The 14389-nt window shown below is 43.3% G+C and overlaps 1 long non-coding RNA gene across 4 annotated transcripts in view; it reads left to right on the plus strand.

The window, feature by feature from the left end:
- Positions 1–4382: 4382 nt before the first annotated feature.
- LOC308578902 overlaps positions 4383–14389 on the plus strand; it is a 66060-nt gene continuing 56053 nt past the window's right edge. Inside the window, exons 1-3 of one of the 4 annotated variants that reach the window (XR_014004195.1) lie at positions 4383–4578; positions 5704–5834; positions 12423–12526. This is a non-coding gene — a long non-coding RNA (uncharacterized lncRNA). Of the gene's footprint in view, positions 4579–4606; positions 4690–5703; positions 5835–12422; positions 12527–14389 lie in introns of those variants that run through there. The other 3 variants (XR_014004196.1, XR_014004197.1, XR_014004198.1) reach the window with 3 other exon arrangements.

The following is a 14389-nucleotide window of genomic DNA, read 5'->3' on the forward strand; positions in this document are numbered from 1 at the left end:
ATTGCATTGGCTTTTTTAGCTGCCACGTCACACTGTTGGCTCATGTCAAGTTTGTGGTCAACCAAGACTCCTAGATCCTTTTCACATGTACTGCTCTCAAGCCAGGTGTCACCCATCTTGTATTTGTGCCTCTCATTTTTTTTGCCCAAGTGCAATACTTTACATTTCTCCCTGTTAAAATTCATCTTGTTTGTTTTGGCCCAGTTCTCTAATCTGTCAAGGTCGTTTTGAAGTGTGATCCTGTCCTCTGGGGTGTTAGCCACCCCTCCCAGTTTGGTGTCACCTGCAAATTTGATCAGGATGCTCTTGAGTCCATCATCCAAGTCGTTGATAAAGATGTTGAATAAGACCAGGCCCAAGACAGAACCCTGTGGCACCCCACTAATCACTCTTCTCCAGGATGAAGAGGAACCATTGATGAGCACCCTTTGGGTTCGGTCAGTCAGCCAGTTACAAATCCACTGAGTGGTAGCATAGTCAAGACCGCATTTTACCAGCTTCTTTACAAGAATATCATGGGGCACCTTGTCAAATGCCTTGCTGAAATCAAGGTAGGCTACATCCACTGTGTTCCCTTCATCTACCAGGCTTGTAATTCTGTCAAAAAATGAGATCAGGTTAGTCTGACATGACTTATTTTTCAGAAATCCATGCTGACTATTGGTGATCACAGCATTCCTTTCTAGGTGCTCACAGACTGTTTGCTTAATGATCTGCTCCAGAATCTTCCCTGGTATTGATGTCAGACTGACTGGGCAGTAATTATTTGGGTCCTCTCTTTTCCCCTTTTTGAAAATAGGGACAACATTTGCCCTCCTCCAGTCTGCCGGGACTTCGCCTGTTCTCCAGGAATTCTCAAAGATGACTGCCAGTGGTTCTGAGATCACATCTGCCAGTTCTTTTAATACTCTTGGATGCAGTTCATCTGGCCCTGGAGACTTGAATACATCTAAACTAGCCAAGTATTCTTGTACTATCTCCTTAGTTATTCTGGGATAACTAAGGTCAACATCAACACTTTGAATTGTGCTTGGAACCATACTGGAAGCCACTGTAGATCCTTTAGGACAGATGTCATATGGTCCCCAGTGGCCACTCCCAGTCACCAATCTAGCTGCCACATTCTGAATTAGTTGTTGCTTCCATATCACCTTCAAAGGTAGCCCCATGTAGAATGTATTAGAATGCATTGCAGTAGTTCAAGTGGGAGATAAGCAGAGCATACACCACTCTGGTGAGACAGTCTGCGGGCAGGTAGAGTCTCAGCCTGCATACCGGATGGAGCTGGTAGACAGCTGCCCTGGACACAGAATTAACCTGTGCTTCCATGGACAGCTGTGAGTCCAAAATAACCCCAAGGCTGTGCAGCTGGTCATTTAGTGGCACAGTTACCCCATTCAGGACTTGGGAGTCCCCCAACCTGCCTGCTCCCTGTGCCCAAGAAACAACACTTTTGTTTTTGTTGGGATTCAATCACAATCTCTTAACCTCCATCCATCCTCCAACCGTGACAATCACACAGTTTGCTCACTGCCCTCCCTGGGTATCATTTGCTTAGCCTACCTTTTCTCCATGGAGCTGAAAGTGGTATACATGGTTCTCTTCCCCCACCCTTCATTTTATCCTCCCAACAACCTTGTAAGGTAGCTTTGGTCGTCCAGTGAACTTTGTGGGTGAGTGGGAAATGGAACTCTGGTCTCCCAGGTCCCAGTCCAAGACTCTAACCACTACACAGTACTGACATATAAATGTGAAACAGCTTGTATTGGGACCTCAGTGGAATATCAACTAACCATTGCCAGAGAATTTTTCTGCACTAGATGGGACAGGTTCCTCCACCAATTGTATGTCATAGCTGACATTTTCTAGGCACCTATTTTGCACATGTAAACAGACAACACTTCTGCATAAATTGGACATGCAACCACTCCTGACAGAATAAGAGTGTTTATTTCTGTTCTTGCTGAGAATTTTCTGCTCTTCTCTCTTTTCAGTGTGTGTGTATATATATATATATATGTATACCAGCTGGTTATTATATGCTTGGATCTGTTCATATTTGCTCTCTCCTCAACACCTGTGTAGTTTCTGCATCCTATTTTTGCACTGTAAGCTCCCTGCTTTAAAACTGCCAGGCTAAGCCTCCCTCTTGCATTGCGGAGAGCACACTACTTGTTCTTGTCATACATCTGTGCAATGAAAAGATATTGGCCAGGATAAGAAGAAGAAGAAAAATAGGCAGGTGTGAATCATTTTATTGGCCCATATTTTAAACCAGAGAGAGAAAGAAGTAAATCAAATTATATTAAATTACCCTTACATGCAACGTGAGTCACTTAACATATATCCTATAAAGAGGCTCTTGGTATGGACCTTTGAACATGTCATGTACAAGCTAATGATGAGAGATGGTGGTTGTACTTCTCACCAGATTGAGAACCCACCCGCAAAACTTGAATTCTGCTGTAAAACATTCATTATATACACTAATAGCGGTCTCAAGGGCTGTCAGTCTTTATATAGCCAAAATAGCATCATCCGTGCACAAGAGGGAGATACCAGCAGATCCAGGTAAAACTAAACTGGGGCAGAATTGGTTCCAGGTTCCTGGGAACTCCTGGCACAGGGCTGCCAATGGACCCACAACCACCCTCAACACAGATGCAACACCCCCTCACCCCAGTGTAACCATGCAGTATTTTTTTTTTCTCTCTTCCCCCACCAAGCTCATCTCCCATCTATGATGGTCGCTCGTCATCTTAATTTACCTAAAATGCAAAGCCTCAGTTTATAGATCTATCCCTGCTACTTGCCCAGTAGGGGGCCAGTGGGGAGGGTGGTGAATTTCAGTACATCCCCCTGGGTTGCTATGGAACCCTCTGCGTCCCTGGGACCCTTCTCTAGTGCTCAGCTTGGCTGACTGCTGGCACATCCATTCCATCTATTCCAATTAGTGTGTTGGAATAACATGCTATTAAAATTTTGTTGCAGTAGCTGCCCTCCCTGCTCCCTGAGTCCTCATTACTCATTCGTTTTAAATTTTTCCTTTGACTTGAATGTTGTTCTTTGACAGTTAAGTATATAAGTCACTGATCACATTTCTTTTTGGCTGTTAATGGAGCTTTTCTATAAAAGATGCAACTCAGATCGGCTGCTTACGCTCTAAGTAAATGACAGCTCCTCTAATCAGATTACAAGTAAGAGGGGGAGAAACCCGTTGAGATTTTATTGGGTAACAAGCTGTTTGAGTTTTGATTCTACCAGGAATAGAAATTAACAGTGCTAATAAATGTTCCTGCTAAGTGACTGCATTCTCTGCAAATGGAATATAGAGCCAAAAACACCTTTTTAAAAACTAGATTTTATTTTTTTTAAGATTTTGCAGAATTTAGTTCAATTATGTAGTTTCCTTTTGTGTGCCAGCACTCTGGGTTCAACTTTGTAAAGCAGATGAGTCACAGAGAACTGAGAGTTTTGTGAGCAGAGAAGCAAGCAAAAATAAAATAAAATCATCACTTGAACATGGTAACCTGCAAGCACAACATATTAATCAAATTTTTATAGCTGAACTGTGAGCAAAACGGCACCCTGATGGTTAGAGATGCTTTTCCTCTTTCTCCTTCCTGGAGTTGTTATCTTGATCACTCGAGGGCCTGACAGGATGTCGGGGACAAGTAATGCTAACTTGCATCTATGTCGAGATGCAAAAATGCTTTCAATCACCACCTCCAGAATACGTTTGCACCTTTAAAGAACTCATTTCTTTGCCACCATAGTTGCAAACTGGGTAGCTCTGGGCATTTGTTAGACTTCGAGATGCACTGTCGAAAATTATGGTGTTGCAAACATTTGACACAAATGTTGTGTGGCAATAGTTGTCAGGCACAGAAACCTTCACCTCAGGAAAAAAAAAGAAAAGAAAGTACAAGGCTACACGAGTGTGTAAAGGCCAGGAAAAAATTACATTTTGCTAAATAATATAGGGATCCTGAATTCAGTGAAGATGGGGGGAGGAAATCCTCTGCTGAAAACTGAAGAAGGTTGATGCCGTGTAACAGTTAGAGCCATGAAAATGCTGTTGATTTCTCTTGGGACTGATAATAATTTCAAAAACAGCAACAACCCTATTATTGTTTGAAACTTTGGAATGGGATTATTAAAGCCATCCTCCCAATTAGCAAATTCAACCACCACCCGATGGTGGCTTCCTACGCAATCATTCCCCTGACAATAGTAACTTCAAGTGAAACCTGCAGCACAATGTTGCAGAGTGGCAGGATCCTGTTCAGGATTCCAGCAAGCCATTGCACTTTCCCAAGATACTCCATTCCATCCCTCCTCCCCACCTTTCTATTTACACCCCTGCTCAACAGTCAGTTAGCAACTCATAACAACTATCTGTGCTCAGTTGTCATCAGGCTGTTTAGTGTTTTTTGCTCTATAGAGAGATAAAGAGTCCCTTACCTTTCCTGCCCTGATCTGGCCACAGTGATCCATGCGACAGTAACCTCCAGGCTTGACTACTGTAACTCACTCTACGTGGAGCTGCCCTTGAAGTTGTCCCAGAAACCCTAGCAGGTGCAGAATGCCACAACGAGGCTCCTTACGGGCTCCTTGCCATGGGACCACATTCTCCCAGTGCTTTTCCAGCTGCACTGGCTCCCGGTGGAGTACAGGGTCAGGTTTAAGGTGCTGCTATTGACCTTTAAAGCGCTTTGTGGCCTAGGACCCTCATACCTATGGGACCACCTCTCCTGGTATGCCCCACAGAGGACCTTAAGGTCCATAAATAGCAACACCCTAGTGGTCCTGGGCCCTAAGGAAGTTAGATTAGCTTCAACCAGAGCCAGGGCTTTTTCAACTCTGGCTCCGGCCTGGTGCAACGCTCTGCCTCATGAGACCAGGGCCCTGCGGGATCTGATTTCTTTCCGCAGGGCCTGTGAGACAGAATTGTTCCGCCTGGCCTTTGGCTTGGAATCAGGCTGATCCCCTCTCCCTCTTTCCTTTTCCTTCTGTGATGGAACCCCTATTTGGGGACTTCCCTGGCTTTTTTCTGGCCCACATAGGACCAGTCTGGAATAGCTGGCCTTGGTGAAGATTTGACGTTTTCTCCCCCCAAACAGTTTTTGATGTGGGCTTCCACTGAAATGAGGCTGCATTTTAAGTTGTACTTTAATCCTGTTTTTAAGTTGTATTTTAATCAATTGTTTTTATACTTGATGTTAGCCACCCTGATGCCGGTCTTGGCTGGGGAGGGTGGGGTATAAAAATAAATAAATAAATCTTGGGGTCAGCTGCAGTTCCAGATTTGAGAGGGCCACAGGACAAGATACCTAGAGCACTGGTGGAGGAACAGGAGTGTGGAGGGAGCGCACCGCCCCCAGCGGCAGAATCCCGGTGGGGTGCCATCGCAGGATGCACACCACACCCCTGTGGGCTGCATGCCACGCCCCCAGGACACAAGCCATAATAATAATAATAATAATAATAATAATAATAATAATAATAATAATAATTTATTATTTATACCCCGCCCATCTGGCTGGGCTTCCCCAGCCACTCTGGGCGGCTTCCAAAAGAATATTAAAATACTATAATACATCAAACATTAAAAGCTTCCCGAAGCCAGCCATGCCCTCACCTGCTGGCCCCCCCACACCAGAGCTTGAAGCTCCTCCACTGACTCCACCTCTGTTCCTTCAGTCTAGGCACTTGTCTTCTCCTCCAGACCCATCCAAAGTGACCACCGGGAGACAGTGCAAGGCAACTGAATGATGCAGCTCTATTTCCCTACTGTGCTCCCTGCCACACCTGTCGCTCTTCTTTTGGGTTGGGTATGTGGATGTTTTGCTTTCTGTTTGCTTGTCATTATTTGCAGTGCTGTGTAGAGCAGGGGTGGGCAGCATGAAGGGGCAGTGCTACACACCTGACCTCCCGGCAGCAGGTTCACCGTTGTTTACCAGATTTTCTGTTGCATACCATTTGACCCAACCTGGACCTTTCAGTCATCATCTGACACCCCTTCTTCATGTGCCTCCTCCGCCAGACGGGTGGCAACACAAGATTGGGCCTTTTCTGTGATGGCTCCCCATTTGTGGAATGCTTTCCCCAGGTAGGCTTGCCTGGCACCTTCATTACATATCTTTAGGCACCATAAAAAGACATTCCTAGAATCTGGATAGCTGAGTTGGTTAGAGCTTGGCACTGATAACACCTAAATTGCAGGTTCAATCCCCGTGTGGGACAGCTGCATATTCTTGCATTGCAGGGAGTTGGACTAGATGATCCTCAGGGTCCCTTTCAACTCTACAATTCTATGATTCTCCTCTCCCAGGCCTTTGGCTAATTAAACAACAACAACAGGGAGGGGTAGTGCAGTTGGGCTATTGGTGGAATCCAGAGGTGCCAAATTCGAGCCGTTGGCGCATCACTGCTGCTTCTCCCTCTTCCTCTCCTTTCTGGAAAGTAGTAGCAAGTTCACTGCTGGGAAACTATTTGCATGGCAGAATACCTCCTCACTGACCCTCCTGGTTTCTAGGTAGATATAGATATTCTGTATCATTGCTCTTGTTGAATTTTGCTGTTGGCTGCCTTGTGCATCTCATCGTCAGGAGAGAACAGACAGGATACAAAGAGTGTAATAAACAATACCCTGTTACTTAGCTGAACTGCTGCATGGCCCCAGTGTAGTTTTGATGAATCCTAGCCTTCATAAAAGCAACAGTGGGAAATGGGTGGAGGTAGGGGAGGAACTGAAAATATTTATAATTACGGATATTCAGCTTTCCTAGCTGACCATAAGCACAGAAAATCTAACCATATTTCCTGCGAGGGAAGTGGATCCTCAAAGGAACTTGCCTCTTTTATATCCGCAGGGTGGCCTGATTCTTGAAAATGCCACAGTTGTGCTAAACACGATTTGAGATTGCATATGAGGGAGGAAGCAGTGATAAAGGACTTCTCATGCCATAATGAGAACCAGTCGCAGGGCTCCATTTTATTCGTCTCAAATGCTTCAGAAAATTGGATTTTTATTAAGTTTTTGCACCTTAATTTCCTCTCCCCACATTCCTACAAAGGATTATTACATAAAACACTGGTTTAAAAGCTGCTGCACAGCCGGAAGGAAGACAGTCTGTGCAGTTCAAGATGTTTTATTGGTTTCTGTGAACATTAGGCATGGTGTTCGTACCGGCCACCTACCAGCAGACCGAGACAAGGAAAAAATTAAGTCTATGTCGCAGCAGTAATAATTAAAAGGCTTAGCAGCATAACTTTCCATCCCCTCTCCCCTCTGACCTTAGGTTTAAACTCCCCCCCCCCCAAGGTTTGCTTATCTCTAATTTTTTTTGTCACTACTTTCAAATACCCTTCCTTGTTCCTATTCTTTTCAACTTATGGAAAGCTTAATTAAGTTTAAGTCACCTTTGGTGTGCCTTTTAGATCTTGAGTTTTTGTTCCCCTCCTTTTTTTTAGGGTTGCTTTAAAGCTTTTTCCAACCTCTATTCCATATAATATAGAAAACTAGTAGTTATTTTTTTCCCAGCAGCTGCTGGCCAACCCATCATTTTTAAAAAAAACTGGGTTGTTGGTTAAAAACCCCGGGTGGTCACTTCATGTTTGATCATTGGTTTGATCATGATTTGATTGAAAAAATTATAATAATATAATATAATTAATATAATATAATATAATATAATATAATATAATATAATAACAACATAACATAACAACATAACATAACATAACAACATAACATAACAACATAACATAACATAACATAACATAACAACATAACATAACATAACATAATATTTATTTGAAATCTGTACACCATTTCATTGTCAAAACCTCTGAGCAGTTTACACAGAAAATTACCTATATTCATTTATGAAACATGGAACAGCCTGAAGCAACTGAACCATAAAAACATCACAAAAAAGATTGGGGCTGAAGTAAGTCCCACGGAATTTCTGAGAGGACGTGTCTAGAATCACACTATCAACCTAATACAGTCATACCTTGGGTTAAAGACGCTTCAGGTTGAGCGTTTTCAGGTTGCGTTCCACAGCGACCCAGAAGTAACGGAATGGGGTACTTCCGGGTTTTGCCACTCGCGCAGGCGCTCAAAATGACATCACACGCATGCGCGGAAGCGGTGAATTGTGACCCGCGCACGCGCAGATGCAAGTTGTGTTCCTCTCAGGATGAAACGGGGCTCCGGAACGGATCCCGTTCACATCCAGAGGTACCACTGTAGTGCTTGAGTGAAATGTCTGTCTGCTAAGGGAAATAGACAGTGCATATCAATATTGCATATAACACATGAATGTTTGCACATGGATGCGTGTGTGTGGATACATACATACATACACCTGCTGAAAATTGCAGAAGATGAAGAGGCAAGAGAAAACGGAGGGAAGAAGACAAAGCTTTTGCCAAACCTTTTGCCAAAGCTTTCTTCCCTCTGGCTCCCGTTCCTGATCACCTCTCTCTTCTGTCCCCTGTCACCTTGAACCCTTAGTACTTCTACCATCCTTTCTGCTCCTCCCATTTCTTCTCTTCCTTTCCTTTTCGGTGGCTTTGAAACCTATCTTTCAATTCACACTTCTCAGAAATTTGCAGTTATCTAAGTAAAGGGTACAAAACATGCACATTTTAGAAGGAAGTATGCATACAAGTGCATATATAAATGAAAATAACTTGTAAAAATGCAGTATGTTGGGGGGGGGTTGCTTGTATGAATGAGCATATTAGGAATATGGGTCAAATAAAGTAATAAATCTGTTCCTCCCATTCCTCCCAAAGAGCCCCCAGGTGGCAAATGCAAAAATGTTAAAACAATAAAAGTAAAATAAAATGAACTTATTCAAAACATTTGAAAACAATCACATATCCTCACAGGGAGCTGCCACTAAGAAGGCCCTACTATGACTCAGTGCCAGCCAGGCTGCAGCCAGTGCAAGCACCACAGACAAGGCCTCACAATAAGGCCTGAGAAGGTTGATATTGTGCTCCTTTAGGTATATATGAGGAGAAATGAATGTTAATGAGGACATTTTAAAAATGCAAACTGCTGCAGAAATGTGGAGAACCAAATTTAAGATTGAAAAAAAGAGAAACAGAGAGAAATCAAAACTTACTAATTCATCAATTGCTTTTTATGAGTAAATATCCCCATTTAAAGTGCCATTTAAAATGGTAGGCTAGCATACCAATCCATAATTATATCTGCATACAAATGAACACTCATTGTGGCATTCCAAGGCTTGTGCTCCTGCTCAATAGTAAATGCCCCTGCTGCATGTCATTTGTCTTTTGTTCTGTCTCCTGTTGCCCTTTTGTAGCCTTGTTTGTTATTGTTTCTATTATCAGTGAATTGTTTGTAATATTTGCAGTTACTTTAGAAAAGCTTTAGAGAAGCTGTTGTGTGTGCAAGAAAAGTCTGGAAAGCAATTCATACCATCACCACCACCCCACACAGAGATATGGACATTTAGCAGTCCATCTGGATGCACATTGACCTTTAGTAGGAATGATGGAAATAGGGGTGGAAATGGGTCAGTAAGCAGCATTAAAAGAATTTTGTTTTGAAGCTTATCGCCCTCCAGTTCTAAAGCAATATGCTTTACCCTTTGCTCATTCTTACCTTTCTAAGTATGTGCATTTCACCACTCTCAAGCTCTCCTTATTCACCCTACATTTTTATGCTTTCATTATTCACTATGGCCCTGTCCAGGCATTCAAAGCCTCACATGGTTAAGATTTGTGCGAGTGGAGAGCTGGGGTGCAGTAACCAGCCTTGCCCTTTGCATTATCTCCCTTCTGCCTGGCCCAACTGTCCTTCATGAGTTGGAGAGTGAAGGTCTGCACTAGAGAGCCTCCTTGACTTATGTTGACTTCCCATGTGACATAAAGCCCAAAGCAGCCTGGGTTCTACATTCCCCAGGAGTGCCTGCTATTTATCTTCACCATCCAAGGTGTGATGAGGGATGGGTGTCGGTGATAAGGATACAGAAGGATAGGCATTGACTATCCCTGCAGTAATCAGGGTGGTGGGGAGAACCAGGGCAAGCAAACAGAAACCGAGACAGAGTGCTTTCAGGCAACCTCTTCTTCTGGCATCCTTTAAGGAATTGCACTCTGTATTCAGAACTCCCTGCCTCTTGTATCCCCTACATGCCAAGCCTGCAGTTGTTGGACATCCTGTAATGAACTGAATGATGGATTTTGTGGGTAAATTGTTTTGCTTGCTGAGTGACTGTCACTCTGTTGTGATGTATATTTACAGGGAACATGTTTGTTTGCCTACAGTGGGGGAGGAGAGGATAAAAGGAAAGAAATCAATTTATATGTGATGGCATAAGACTGCTAATTTTACTAAGTGAACTTAATAGTTCCTGTAAATTCTTCCTGACACCCATTTTGCCTCCTTCAAAAGCTGCTGGATTAAAATGATGGCGGCACACACCACGGAACCAGGCAGCACCATTCCCCCCCCCTCCTGCTAGAAACAAGACCATGAAAGGAGTTGAGCAAACTGTGCTAAGTGTGCCAGACTTAGAGACTACTGTGTAGGGGGTGGGACGGATCCCATTACTTTGCATATGACTCACTTGTCCTTTGACAGGCTCTGGTCCTTGGCACTCAACCTCTTCAAACCCGCATGTGGTCAAACTATACATTACACTGAATTAGGGATGGGCAAATCTACCAGTTTCAATATCTTGAATCCTATGGAGATGTTCCTGAGGGGGTGTTTGGACGAAGAAGAATGTGAAGAACTTGCCAAGTTGGAATTAGGGAACCCTAGGGAGGGTTTACAACAGGGTGAAGGTGACTCTGGGTCACAAGAGATCTCTGATCCCGGGAGGAACAAAGCACCTGGGAGGCATAGATCTGAACCCAGGGAAGGGACCCAGAAGACTGGTAGTGGTTAGTCCCACCATTCTCCTATCAGACTACTGCCTTCCAGCAAGGAGCTGACTTTGGCTCCTTCAGGGGAGATGACTGAGGGCAACTCTGATATACAACCATCCTCAACTCTGCCTTTGACACCACAAACACAGGAACACCAGCACTGGCACAAACATCCAGCCCACAAGAAGGAGTGTCTGTTTCCTTGCCGAGTCCAGGGACTCCAGTCGCTTGCCATGCCAATAGCTGTGCCTTCCTTGCTCTTCAAAAAGCAGGTGAAGGGAAAGTGTTGCTTGATGGATCCATGTCTTAACTCATGCTTAGCTCATGCCTTTAACCTCTCATGCACCTGATGATTCCTGTACAGTGGTACCTCGGGTTACAAACACATCGGGTTACAAACACTTCAGGTTACAAACTCCACTAACCCGGAAGTAGTACCTCGGGTTAAGAACTTTGCCCCAGGATGAGAACAGAAATTGCACAGCTAAAGTGGTACCTCAGGTTAAGAACGGTTTCAGGTTAAGAATGGACCTCTGGAATGAATTAAGTACGTAACCAGAGGTACCACTGTAATATGTAACAGGCGTACCTCATGTACCAATCTGACCTAAGGATTTAAGCCTTTGCCAGAACTGGAGTAGTGAGTTCAAATTATTCAACTGCAGGACATTTGCTGTCCCGTGTTTCCAGCCTAGGACAAATGGACCAGTGACAGGATTTCTAGGTTCTTTTTCATTTTGTTGTATTCTTAAATTTTCAGGTATGAAGTGGGTCTGAGAGAGAAGAAATAGATGGTGATTGTGTGTATTTGTGTTATCAACAATTGCCAGCTGTTTTTCCTTTTCCCATTATACACTTCTCTAATTCTTATTGAGAAAACTGCACAATATAGCTAGGTTTTCTGAAAAGGGTATTTTTAAAAAGCTGAAGAACGTTAAGATCTCTCAACAAAGTTTTAATCAATTTTTGGCTGAGTTAGATGTGTGTCAACTTATCCATTGTCTTTAAGACGTCCACTATGTTCTTTCACTACCTGCCATCCTAGGGCGGTCAATTACCCTCATACCTTCTGCTGCCATTTAAATCATACATAGGGTTGGTCCAGAGAAAGGAAAGTTTTGACAAGCCAAAGGCATTCCAGGCTCTGTGGAACAACTAAAATGGGAAGAAAACTCATTATTTTTGTGAAAGCTGGCAACTGGTTCATAACCTACTGGGCCCTTATTTTTCTCTATGTCACTTTCCAAATAAGGGAAACTTGTAGAGAACCAGTATAATATATATATTTATCTTAATGAATACCAACCAAGATGGTTCCAAATTGTGTGGGAATTTGAAATGCATTGGTTCTAGTTAAAATTTATTCCTTCCAGCAGATTGGTACTGGTTCCACCCAAAAGAAAAACAGATACAGCTCACCATTTTAGGTACTGCATATTAAAATGACAAATACATTGGTGCAACTGAGAGATCCAAGCGGTGTTTTTTCTCTCTCTCAACAGAATCTGTTAACAATTGCTATGCTTAACTTGGCTGCGGCTTCTTCTAAAGACAATGAAATGGAAGATATTCATAAGAGATTGTGCAGAAAGAAAGTCGTTTCCAGGTGAGCTTAGCAACCTGTCAGATTGTGAGATTTCATATATAGATAAGTTATATGAGTCTGGCCTGGAGAATTATATGGGAGGAATCATAAGATGGGGAAGAGAGGCCTTTCAACCTTGCAATAGAAGGGCAGCATAATCATTAAGGCAAAGGGAAAATGGCATTCTTCATGCGGGAATTGAGGTGGGGGGGGAGGGCTGTCTCTAATCCCCAAAGGAAGTTTACCTGCCCAGACCCTATTGAGCCTATCAAATTTTAATGGGGATATGGTTTAAAAATAAGTTTGCTCACAGTTTCTCTTGCAGCCGATGAAGTGAGTTTCTATATTTCATATAAATGTTATATGGTCCCTGGAGAGAAGCTGTAGATTAGTGATAGAGGACAAGTCTTGCATGCAAAAGGGCCCAGTTTCAATCCCTGGCTAGAAGGATCAAATAATAGATGAGTTGAAAGCCCTCTAAGCTGGGCTAATTAGACAAATAGCAGCTTGTTAACTTTCTTAAACTTACATTGTTTCTCTGAAACGCGACCTGTTGCCTGCACAAGCCCAGGTAGATAGACAGAACTGGGGGTCTAATGCATAGATAAGCTAGGAGGACAGGTTTGGATTTGTTAGCCACTAGGGGATGTTCTCCCCTTCATGGATCACTGCCTTGCCGTGGCGAAGGGGCTTGAATAACTCAGAGAAGCTATGAGCTATGCCGTGCAGGGCCACCCAAGATGGACAGGTCATAGTGGAGAGTTTTGACCAAACGTGATCCACCTGGAGGAGGAACTGGCAAGCCACTCCAGTATCCCTGCCAAGAAAACTCCATGGACAAAGACAACAGGCATATAAAAGCTATGACGCTGGAAGATGAGCCCCTCAGGTCAGAAGGCGTCCAACATGCTACTGAGGAAGAGCGGAGGACAAGTACAAGTAGATTCAGAGCTGATGAAGCGGCTGGGCCAAAGCCGAAAGGACGCTCAGTTGCGGATATGCCTGGAAGCGAAAGGAAAGTCCAATGCTGTAAAGAAAAATATTGCATAGGAACCTGGAATTTAAGAACCATGAACCTTGGTAAGTTGGATGTGGTCAAAAATGAGATGGCAAGAATTAATATTGACATCCTGGGCATCAGTGAACTAAAATGGATGGGAATTGGTTAATTCAGTTCGGATGACCATCACATCTACTACTGTGGGCAAGAATCCCGTAAAAGAAATGGAGTGGCCCTCATAGTCAACAAAAGAGTGGCAAAAGCTGTACTGGGATGCAATCTCAAAAATGATAGAATGATCTCGATACGAATCCAAGGCAGACCTTTTAACATCACAGTAATCCAAGTTTATGCACCAACCACTGGTGCTGAAGAAACTGAAATTGACCACTTCTATGAAGACTTACAACACCTTATAGAAATGACACCAAAGAAGGATGTTCTTCTCATTATAGGGGATTGGAATGCTAAAGTAGGGAGTCAAGAGATAAAAGGAACAACTGGCAAGTTTGGCCTTGGAGTTCAAAACGAAGCAGGGCAAAGGCTAATAGAGTTATGCCAAGAGAACAAGCTGGTCATCACAAACACTCTTTTCCAACAACACAAGAGACAACTCTACACATGGACATCACCAGATGGGCAGCATCGAAATCAGATTGATTATATTCTCTGCAGCCAAAGATGGAGAAGCTCTATACAGTCAGCAAAAACAAGACCTGGAGCTGACTGTGGCTCAGATCATCAGCTTCTTATAGCAAAATTCAAGCTTAAACTGAAGATAGTAGGAAAAATCACTGGGCCGGTAAGATACAATCTAAGTCAAATCTTTTATGAATACACAGTGGAAGTGAGGAACACGTTTAAGGATTTAGATTTGGTGGACA

Source organism: Podarcis bocagei, assembly GCF_964188305.1.
Source record: "Podarcis bocagei genome assembly, chromosome: Z".
Taxonomy (NCBI): Eukaryota; Metazoa; Chordata; class Lepidosauria; order Squamata; family Lacertidae; genus Podarcis; species Podarcis bocagei.